The sequence below is a fragment of the Athene noctua genome, chromosome 6, assembly GCF_965140245.1.
Source record: "Athene noctua chromosome 6, bAthNoc1.hap1.1, whole genome shotgun sequence".
NCBI classification, from domain to species: Eukaryota; Metazoa; Chordata; class Aves; order Strigiformes; family Strigidae; genus Athene; species Athene noctua.
This window is the reverse complement of record NC_134042.1, coordinates 48,647,240-48,658,551: the sequence shown is the minus strand read 5'-3', so window position 1 is coordinate 48,658,551 and position 11,312 is coordinate 48,647,240. Positions and strand designations below refer to the sequence as shown.

Here is an 11,312-nt window from a genome sequence, read left to right as displayed (position 1 = left end):
AGGATTCCCTCATGCTGAAACACTATTTGTTTGCTCCTCGGAGCATCCAGACTGGCGCATTTGCTAATTCCCACTCCTGTGGATGTTGATAGTGAATTTAAGAAGCATGGCTGCACTACAGCCAGGGCTTTAATCTGACTAGCTCAAATAACATCAGTGATAAGGCAGTGGTACACCCTTCAAGGCAACTGGTAACCTGAGTACCTAACGGGTCCTTGGCAGGCTCAGGCCCTGCCATGCACCTTCGCTGGTTGTCACCTGAGCTAGTTAGGTTAAAGCTAGAATGGGTTTCCTTAACACGCTGCAGTGACACCTTCCACTAACAATATCTAGGTCACCACAAGGGTCTTGATTATTTGAATAATGCCATGATTTTAAAGTATTGCAATGTCACTTTAAGATAAAGCATGGTAATCGAGTGTTTTTCAACCAAATTCCTGATTTCTGCTGATTTTATTGTGTTAAGAGGAATAAACATATTACCATTTAATAGAGATAAGCAATATGAATATATAAAATTTATATATATGAATATAAAATACACTATCCTGTAGAGATACATGCGTGAAAGGTTAAACCTGCCATTCTCATACAGTCCTGATGGTTTTATGGTAATATGCTGACATTTTAGCCACTGAAGCTTTGAGAACCAGTTTGAATTTACCTATTTCTTGACAATATAACTGTCATTATCGGATACATTTTATACCGAGGAGATCATTAGGGGAAATCTGCTAACTTGCTCTTTCTACTCTTAATTTGTTTGCATGGGATATTGTTATTTGTGAGGGTAATTCTTCCCAGCCTTGCATAAATGCACCTTACTGAAGTATGGAGCATGTAGGGAAACCTATTTCCAAATTTAGCCCTGAAATAATTACAATTTCTGAATCTATTTTTCGTGAAAGTTCAAGCAAATGGAGTTCTAGAGCTATAGCCCACAGCAAGACATACTTGCCACTTGCATGGAGTCAAAGAAAAGCCTCTGTTGGCAAACTACTGTCTGTGTAGCACAGCATGATGCTTCAGAGGGCACAGAGTAGTCTTCCTGCCAAACTTAATTGATAATCTCTTAAGTATTGTGCAGCAAAACTGTTATTGGTACATTGGCTGTTATTCCCACTTCTGCTTATGCTTTTCATCTGAAGTGGTCACTAGTTTGTTTAAAAACCAGAACAAATTCTGGGAGCAGAAAATTCAAGCTAAATTCCTGTCTTACAACAACTAGGAAAGACAGTTAAGCCTTCTGCTGCATTTTCTCGCTCTGTTTTTGGGCTTTCACTTTGCACAGCAGCACGTTTTTAACAGGAGTGTGAGACAGCCCCCCACAACCGCCCCGTGCCTCAGTCTGCACACTGGGAGGAGGGTATGGCCCGAGCAGGTACGAGAGATGGATATTTGGACTCTCACCAGTATGAGCTTGGAGAGCATCTTCCCTTTTCTGGGTATTTGCTCTACCCCCTAGATTAGCACATACAACAAATGACATCAAGCACAACCCTGACAGCCCACGGTGTTAAAAAGAAATTGGTAACCATGCTCTGTTCCTTCAGAGAGCCCTTATAGAGTCCTAAACGCCAGATGTGTGGGCCCAGGATCCGGAGCCAATGGTAACACCTCAAGCTGGCTATGCAAAGCAAGTCTCATACACCCCTTGTTTGATGTTTCCTGCAACCAGGTCTCTGCTTGGCAGGTGGGAGTTTCCACTCGCCCTTGGGAAGTGTCTAACATTCTCAGGGCTATAAATAGAAGCAAGGTACCCGACTCTGGATATTCTATTGCACCCTGGCAGCCTGATACCTAACAGCAAGATGATGTAACACATCTATAAGCTCCCAGCTTTCACTGGAGGTAGCCTAAAATGCAAACTAGCAATCTTATAATGCAAAGTACAGTTGGAAACAAAGCTTGGGTAGTTTTTATCTCAGCATATCTTTACATCCTCTGTTATTTACGGTGCGATTAGACCGAATGTTCTGTGCTATTAACAGATTTCAGTCCAAAACCTGCTCTAGCACTACAGGTGAAAACATCCTGCAGCTGGTTTCATCCTCCAAGGCCCAGAGCCGTATTCTTAAGGAAATTATATTTCTTTCCAAACAGACTCAAACCACCTTGGTTTTCTTCTATGGGGAAGAAGGGAGCAGAAATTAACCCAAGAACAAATGCTGGATTCAACCATAAGCCACTGCTGAGTTGAGACCAAAGTTTTTGTTGTTTCCAGGGTCTCTGGAGAGGGTTACTTTGGGTGAATTGTACTTTTATGCCTTTTAGCAAAAGCAGATGAAGAAATCACTTAGTCCAGTGGTATCAGATGATTCAGCAGCGTTAAGTAGGTTTCTAATTGAGTTAAGACAAGACCATTGTGTTTTCATTTGAAAAGGTCATCCTTTTCCTTAGCTTAGACAAGACTTCTAGTAATTTTTTATTTTGAGGGGGTGGGTGGGTTAAAACCTGTATTTTTTCTCAGCCTGAGACTCCTTTTTGTCTCCATTGCCCAGAAGCAGAAATATTTTGTAATGAATATGGCAACTGCTGGAGTTAAGTGTTTCACAAGTGAAGCAAATACAAAGGTGATAAGGAACAGCCTGGTTTAGAGAGTACAACAATGGAAAGCTTTGAGGAATATGACCGTTAATTAAGATGGAAACAATAAAAGAGCTATAACGACTTGGTTAATCCTGTGTACTCTGACAGAGTTAAATTTCTCCAGGTCTCTGATAAGATAGGACTGGTTTTCTTTATCTATTGTTTTTTTTAATGTTCAAGGCTACTGAAATGCAAAAGTGCCAGATGGCCATGTAAGCTAAACAATGTGCAAAATCTTTCTTATATTATCACTAAATGCCCTGGGGGGGCGAGGGAAGAAAGGTTATTTAATCATTAGAAGTCACTTAGCAGCAAATGGCATTTAGCTGTCTTTATCGACTTAAAACAAAAGATTGGGTCTGTACCGTTGTGGGGCCTTTTTCTAATATGACAGGGCACATATTTCACTCCCCTCTAAGTCATCCGGCGTGTGTCAGTGTATGTCACTGGACCATGGCAGTAATGGTACCATGCTAGTAAATAGCTTTTGTTTTTTTTTTTCACGTGCACAACCAAATCACTGTGGTCCTACACCAAAATACAGAATTTTCCCCTGGAACACATGAAGCTTCTGTGTCAGCAGCAGCTAAATCCCGTTGTTCTGAGGTTTTGTTACGGCCCAGAGGAGAAAGTACTGGAGGGATGAGGAACTGTAGGTTCTGTTTTCCGTCCTGTCACTGATCCAATATTTGACCTTCAGCAACTCATTTTACCTGTGTCTTCCCTCCAGTCCTCGCTTTGTCTTTGTATATAGCGGCTGTAGCCAACCAAGACTCCGGAGAATTTGGGAGATTCATCTCGGCCATCTGAGATGCCATGTGAATGTGGTCCTGTGCCTTGGTTAATTAGCTCTGCCCCTCGACAGGACTGCTGCAGCGCAGTGCTGTGCTGACACACTTAAACTGCTTTTTAGCTTGAGAACGGTTTCAAGGATCTTCTCAGAGTATTGCATTACACAGAGTAAGTACTGTCTTTGCTGCTCCCTCCTGTAGGTCAGGGAAACCAGGGATTTTTGGTTTGCTAGCCCTGCTCTCACTCTGGGTCATCTGTGCTCCCCCACAGGGACCTGCATTCCCCCCCCCTGCTTCCCTCTAAGCAGAAACAAACTCCTGAAAATCTTCTTTTGGGGAGGGGGAAGGCTCCTTCTTGCAGGAACCCCTTAGGCTCAAGCTACCATCTGGTGCCAGCGCTTAATTCCCCTTTTCCTAACGCCTTCCCTTTGCGTTTCCCTCTCGTTCTGAATACTTTTGGGTTTGGAGGATTTCTCCGGTGCCTGTCTTTCTCTCTGGGCAGGCTGAGGGCTTCGCCAGGACAGCCCAGAGACGATGTCTGGGGTGATGCTTGCCTGACAAACCGCTGCCCAGGGCCTGTACGGCTGTGCCTCCTAGGATACATCTACACCAGGAACTCATGATTTCCTCTGTCGAGGGCAGCATCTACACAGATGACAGCAAAGGGTATTTAATGATCGTGCCGGGGAGGCAACGTTGCTGCAACGTTGTCAAGGCTGGCAACTGCGCTGGTGGGGTTCCAGTGCCCTGAAGGGCTACCCCTTCCCACTCCCAGTAACCTCCCAGCAGCTCTTTTGGCCCTGCAGTCAGAAGTTAAGTAGATTTTAAAGCCAGAAGGTCTATCAAATGGAGTTTATTTGACCTCCTGCAGAGGAGTGTATAAATTTTCAGCCTGTGATCACTGTATTAAATTGGGAGCTGGCACCCGCACTTCCAGTGCCACGCTGGTCACTAAACCTCACGGCCACCGGCTCTAAGGTCCAAGCCCGGAGCCAGCAAGGCTGCGCTGGGGACCACGGGGAGGCCTCGACCCTGCCGGTCCCCAGCACCGGGCTCTGCCCTTAAACCGCCCCGGCCTCGAACCTGCCGGCGGGGACCCCACGGGCCTGGCCCCGCTCCGAGGAGACGGCCGAGGCCCTGCGGAGGGCTCCGGGCCCGGGCAGGGCCTGGGGACCGCGAGGAGAACTCCGAGCCCTGCGGAGACCCGAGAGCCCCCCGGTCGGGCCCCCGAGCCCCTGCGCTCGGCGGCGCCCCCCCGGGGCGGCCGGTGCCTGGCACGGCGCGGGGGCGGCCGGCGGTACCGCGGCCCTCCCCGGCGGGCCCGGGCCCGTCCCGCCCCGCCCCGCCCCGGGCGCGGATTGGCGCTGCCGGCGCGGCCCCTCCCGCCGCCGCGGCTGGGAGCGGAGTGCGGGAGGGGGGTGCGGGAGGCGGGATCCGGCCGCGCCGCGCCGAGCCCAGCCTGGCGGCCCCGCGGAGCTCCCCGCCGCCGCCGGGACTGCCCCTCCGCCCCGCGGGAGCGCGGCCGGCCCCGCTCCGGGTAGGCTTCTCGCGGTGGGGCCGGGGCCGGGAGGTGAGGGGGGGTGGTCGGCGGCCGCTCGGTTCGGCGCCGCGGCGGGCAGGTGGGCGGCGAGCAGGCCCCGCACCCACCGCCCGCTCTCCGGCCGGCCATGGCGGCTCCGGGGGCCGCCGAGGGGCCGTTGGCCGCCCGCCGGACGGGGCTGCGCGGCGCCGGGCCCCGGGCCTCCGCGCTCCCCCGGTGCGGCGCCTCCCCGCCGCCGGCCGCCGCTTCTCGGGTTTATTTGATTTTATTGCCGGTGTTTCCCCTCAAGCGCCGGCACCCTTCTCCCGTGGGGGTCAGAGGCGGCCCCGGCGTGGGGGGTTATCGCCCTTTCCCCGTTGTACCCGCTCCCCTGGCAGCGCTCCCGTGGCCTTCCCGCCTCCCGGCGGGCCTGACAGCGTGAGCCCGCGGTGGGGAGGGAGGCGGGGGGGCAGGACCGCTCCGTGGGTGCCGGGTCCCGGCCCCCCCCAACGGCCGAGGTCAGGCGTGCGGGTCGCGGAGCATCTCTCCGCCCCGGCGGTTGCATAACGCGATCGGCCCACGCGTGGCTGAGGGGCGGGGGGCGTCCTAATCCCCCTGACTTTTGAGGTCTCTTCGTGGGCCTATGGGCAAGCACATAGGGGTTTTTCTTTAAAATATCCACGTATTTTTCCCCGAATTTTGATCTTCTGAGTACTGTCGCTTCCTGATCGTGTTTTTCTGCACGGCTTAGTCCATGCCTTTCAGAGGGACGGATTGTGAAGCTCAGTAAACATAAAGAGTGATCCGAAAAGAAAGCGTTATTCCCTCTTAGATATTGTAGATAACGCTTCTGATAACGCGTTCACGTGGGGACGGTGTAAGAATCTAAGGAAAGGTTAAAAGTACAATTGGCGGTGGAAGTGATTTCTTCTCAAAATTACTTCCTCCAAGGCCTTAGTTGAAACAATAAGCGTCGCTTTTCATTTCTTTAGTAAGCTGAAGTTAGTGACTTGCGCTGCGTGGCTTCCAGTTGGAAAAAAAAATCTCCCTGTATCAGCCGGACAAGTGGGTCTAACGCTCGTACTGCGAGGTGCTTCGTACAACGCCCAACAGCAGCCTTCGTCTCTCTGCTCTGCTTTTAAATAACCGGGTTGGATGGGGCTGTAAAGCCCAACCACAGCAGCTCGGGGTTTGTTGCGGGCTGTAAAACCCGCCTGCGAAGCTGTGTAAATACTCAAGTGGTTAACCCTGCTGTGCTGCATGCTATCTCGGCTATGCCATAGCTCTCACTATCCAGTTTTGGTAGCTCGAGATATCCAAGCTAGCTTTGAACCAGCTAAGCGCCCGGCGTAGGCTCGAGTCGTGAGTCTTAATGAGTGTTTGCATAGTGCTTCGTGTTTTCTCGGATGAAAGGTTTTACATAATTGGCCATTATAATTGTCTGTCACCCCTAGAGAAGAGCCAAAAAAAAAAAAAAAAAAGCGTGGAGATGGGCAGTTGTTTTGCAAGTCCAAAGTCTAAACCCGTGAATGCCTGTGGGGAGTTAATGTTGCTACTGCTTAGCGTGGAGACAGCAAAATGACTGACTAAAAAAAAATAATCTAGTTCTGTTCTCCTTTTGAACCATTTGATCAGCATGGTCCGGACAAATGACATCCTGCTTACGTTTGAGCTACTTGTTCTTCAGTGCCCAGAAAAATTCCTAATGCAATTCCAGTTGCACCAGCGTTGCGGGGTGGTTGTGTGGTTTGTGTTTTTTTGGTTTTTTTTTTCTCCCCCTTGAAATCTTAACTGGAAGCCTTTTACAGTGTTTTGATTCCTTTTTAATAAATGGCTAATCCCTTGCTGCAGGGGATGGGAGTGTTTTGAATGCAGCGGTTTTGGGTCCTGAGGGGAGGGGGAAGGGAGCGCCTTGTATTGCTTTCCAGCAGCCACCCGCCTTCCCTGGGCCTGACTGAAAGAGCCTTATTGACTGGTTTTGAAGGTAACGTGCCCAATTCTCCTCTTACATGCTAAAAAACCATAAATTTGCTGTAGCACAGAGCCTTTGAGGGAAAGAAATGGAATGTCAAGGAGCCTGGGCTTCATCTTGAGCAGCCTGGTAACAAAGACGGTGTCTGTTAATTGCACTGTGCTTATCAAAATCTCCCCTTCTGATGACAAAGTTTCATTTTAATAGGTGTGAAAAGTTGTGGGATTTGATTTAATACCAGTGTTTTAAAATCATCTTGCACGCTCCGTATGACTAAGTTGTCTCTTTCATATTTAATTGGAGAATGAGCAGAGGTTGAGGAGGAAGCTGTGTATGTTTCACTTGCACTAAATGCTCTTTAAAATCTTTCTCCATTTAGATAAGGATCGTGAAGAAGTCTGAGTGACTTGTCAAGCGCTAAGCTGCAACTCATTTTCTTACAGGCATATAAAACATCTTTCAGTGTCCCTTAAAATTGGAAGTTCGTGCTGCAGTCGTGTACTGCGGTGCTGATGAACTCTTCCCTGGCTTGAACGGCAGCAAGAGCTTGTGTTCATAGAGACCTGCCTGTGGTTCCTGTGCCAGGAGGGGCTTCGGTTTTGGGGTACAGAGGTGCCAAGATCAATTCCTGGTGCTATGAAGTTGAATACTGTGTAGTAGACACACGGTACTACCTAGGTACTAACTGTCCCTGAGGTTCCAGGTATCGACGCATTTGTTAGAACGTGTTATTTTCACTTCTCGCTGCCCTGTAGGGTAACAAAACGAGCAATTTGGTATAATCCTCAAATGGCAGTTGCTTTATTACCAACAAAATTGGCATATTTCAGTATTGTCGTTGCAGGTTTGATACCTGGCTTCAGAGAAGATAGCAGCTTTTCTCATACCCGGTAGTTGAGTCTCTAAGGAAAACATAGGACTAGTCCTAAGCCTATGATTAAAGATAATGTAGCCTTGGAAGCATGCATCTCTCTTGTCCCTGTCTGCTGCTTTTTTTGACTCTTGTGGCATATTTGGTCATCAGATCTATTACTAGATGTTTCATACATTTAAGCTTTTGAAGGCGATGTTAGTTTAGTGAAAGTTGCTGGTTAGAGATCAACTTCCCAGCTTTGTAACTCTGCAGTAAGGAGGGCACAGGAATGCTGGTTTTGGTATGTGTGGCTGCTCAGTCTTTATTTGTACCATATTTTACTAGTTTTGTTTTCTAAGCTGTTTTGATTCTATTAGCTTATTAAAGTTAGAATCCATTAAAGTCAGTACAACAGACTTCTTTTAATGTATGAATGTTGTCCCTTTTTTTAATGTTTTTATTTTCACTCCTGAAATACAAATCAGGATAGATGCCCATAGTGCAGATTCTGGCTGTAGTTGTGGGATTTGTATTTGAAATATGCATGTGTAGTTGTGGAATTAGTGTTTATTCCCCAAATAACCACCCTGTTTTGTGTTGTTTGAAAGGGGAATATCTGCTGTATCATTTGCTAATCCTGCTGTTGCAGATTTATACCTAAAGTGTAACTGGAGATGTATTTACCACTGCCAGCATTGTGGTTGGTTTTAATCTAGTTATTTTGGGTATCAGATGGAGAGAAATCACAGCAGGACTGGCTGATACAGGTATAGGGTGGGCTTGTGCAACTCGCATCAAGGATACTCACTTGGGCAGCCGGTTCCTGGTATAACCTGGGAGTCTGCAGCGTCTTTGCGATGGGTATCAGAGGCAGAGGGATTAAATAGAGCTCAGGTGTACTTAAACATGTTGCAATTGCACCTCCTGTTGCAGTACAGAGGTAATATGAACGTTTACATAGATCACCTTCCTACACGTCGGAGGTTCAACTATATCTTTTGTGGTGAGATGCTGCTGGGTGGCCACGTGACTACTTAATGCTGTTTTGAGAGTAAAAATGCACTACAGAAGGACGTGTAAATGGTTGATAAGAAAATGTCAGCTTTTAAAAAGTAAATATAGTATTCAAAAATGGCTGACTGGTAGCTTGGGGTGCAGAAAATGGTGCTCTTTTCCATGTGATTTAAAAAAAAACCCTGCTTTAGAAGCTGCTATGTCTACAGTTCATAGCAAAGTAGTGGCATTTAGGTAGCACGGAGGCTGAATTTCTGCCAGTTCAAACCTTGCTGTCCTAATGTGCCATTCCATACAGTGCTTGGAACCTAATATACAATGCTGTTCTGCCTTGCAGCAAAACAACTAGTGATTAAAAATTCAGCAGATGTTGTGGTTCACTTAACTACTTGTTCTTGCATCATTCAGGTCATATCACACAATTAATGTTGCTAATGTTCAATCTAGCTTTTTTTTGTTTAAGAATGGAAATTATCTGAACTACCATGGGGTTTACAGAAATGTTTTGGCAGGAACTGGGCTATGCAAAGTAAATTATTCAGAACTGTTTTCATCCTTCCTCTAACTTGGAGAATCTTCTTTTGATTTCTCAAATATTATTTGTTCGTGCCAGACAGGGTTTTCATTTCTGCAGCTTTTCTCGCTTTAAAAATTGAAGTGTTTTCTTTTGATTGCTTTGAGATAAATGAGACTCCCTAGTTGAGAAGGGGGGGGGGCACGATAGGTGTAAGTGCTTGCTTTCTTACTTAAAGTCAGTATTTCATTTGGCCACAGAAGTATTTTTGTATGAGAATTCTCATTTTGTTTCGGGCAGGGTTTCTACTGCTTTCAGTACATCTACTTTTAATTTCCACAACTTTGGTTAATAGTATTCAATCCAATGTGTTACTTGACTTTTAAATTAGAGTTAAACTTTACTTTCCTCTTGCTGTGTTCCTTTTGATTCTGTAGTTTTTGGGTGCTTTTTGTAGCACACATAGGTTCTGGGAACCTTTTCTGGGCTACTTGGAGCTATAAAGCAATGTTTGTGTAGCAAGACTTGTGTCTTGTTTTCACTTCTTTCAGCAGTTTTGTGTTTGGAAGCTGGTGCCTTTACTGCACAAGAAGAAACCTATCCTCTCTCTTCATGATCAGTGCAGTAACTGTGGTTCTGGTTGACTTCCCTGCACCTTCTCAGGACTCACATCTGCTGATGCTCACAGTAGGAGGTTGGATGCTCCGAGGTGGGTGCCCCCTGAACTGGGTGCATGCACTGACTTATATCTTTATGTATCATGCCTTTATAAGCATGGTATAAATACCATAGTTAGGGCAGACAAACAGCTGAGAAAAGTTACTGGGTCTTTCAATGTCTTTGAGACTAACTTGCTATACTGGGGCAGCTCTTGGCTCGAGTGCTTAAGAGAAACTAAATTCCGTATGTGGAACGCAGGTGGAGGATTTTGGTCAAGGGCACATGCGAGGTTCAGCCGTTGCTCAGTGCATTGCTGCAGGTAGCTTGAGAATTGCAGGGTTTATGAGAAGGCTGTATCTTTTAAAGCATGAAGTGGTAGATCAGTAATAGGAGTGGAAAAGGCAGATTTGTGTGTCAGTAAGTGATACATGATATGGGATGGATATGCCTGTAAGCCAGGTTTTGGGGAAGTAATGGGCAAAAACGGGACTTTCAGTTTAAGCACGTTGTTTGAACTTGCAATTGGGATGACTTTTTGTGATCTCTCAATTAGCACATCAAGAGGATGTATTTTTAGTCAAGGCAGACATTTTTCTTTGGAAAAACCTGTTTGGACTATTAACACTAATGTACTTTGAGAGAACTTGTTTCAGCTAAATTGTCGCCTGATAGTTGATCAGTTTGAAAAATGAAGTCTTAAATATGTAAACCCTCCCCCAGCCTCTTTAGTGTCCTGTTTAGCATGATGGAAGAGGAGGATTCAGACTGGTTTTTGCATATTCCTGATATCATGTATGCATGTATCCAATGTGCTGTACTTGCAGAATTGATATTCAGGATAATATGTTTAATCTCCAATTGCAAAAAATAACTTCACACGCAGCTAATTCCATCTGCTGGAAAAATAAGAGCGAGGCTAACTTCATCACTTATTTGGGACCTGCTTTTTGCTGTGCTAATTACTATGTATGAACTTTTGAAATTTGCATAATTTTTTGGCAAACCAAAGCGGCAGCCATTTAATTTAGCATTTTATTAACTTTAAACATCCCTAGCAACTCCTAAACTACTTCTAGTTCATTTTGTGGTTTTGGTATTTTACAAGCTTTGATTTAGTGAGCTTCTGTAACTTGTTTTTTTCATTTCCTTGTAATGCCTTTATATCAGCAGCTTTCAACCTGCAATCTTACACAAGATTCCTTCTGTCATTCAAACAAATTGTTGAGATTAGATTCTTGTAAAACTAATGCTAAACCAGAAAATTAAAAGTTAGGTTTTGGTCACTCTTCTGCAGCCTGAGAAGAGCCCTTGAAATATTTTAAGTGTAGATGGTTTTTACAGAGTAACCTTGGGGAAACTGGGGCATGTCAGGTCTGGTCCTGATTCTGCTAAAAGCCTCT

General features: G+C 46.2%; 1 protein-coding gene across 4 annotated transcripts in view; it reads left to right on the top strand.

Moving 5' to 3' along the window:
* The first annotated feature begins 4,782 nt into the window (after positions 1-4,782).
* Positions 4,783-11,312, top strand: part of FBXO34 (F-box protein 34) — a 40,692-nt gene continuing 34,162 nt past the window's right edge. For all 4 annotated transcript variants that reach the window (XM_074908917.1, XM_074908914.1, XM_074908915.1 and 1 more), the window contains exon 1: positions 4,783-4,917. The gene's annotated coding sequence lies outside the window, so the exon portion shown is untranslated. The remainder of the gene's footprint in view (positions 4,918-11,312) is intronic.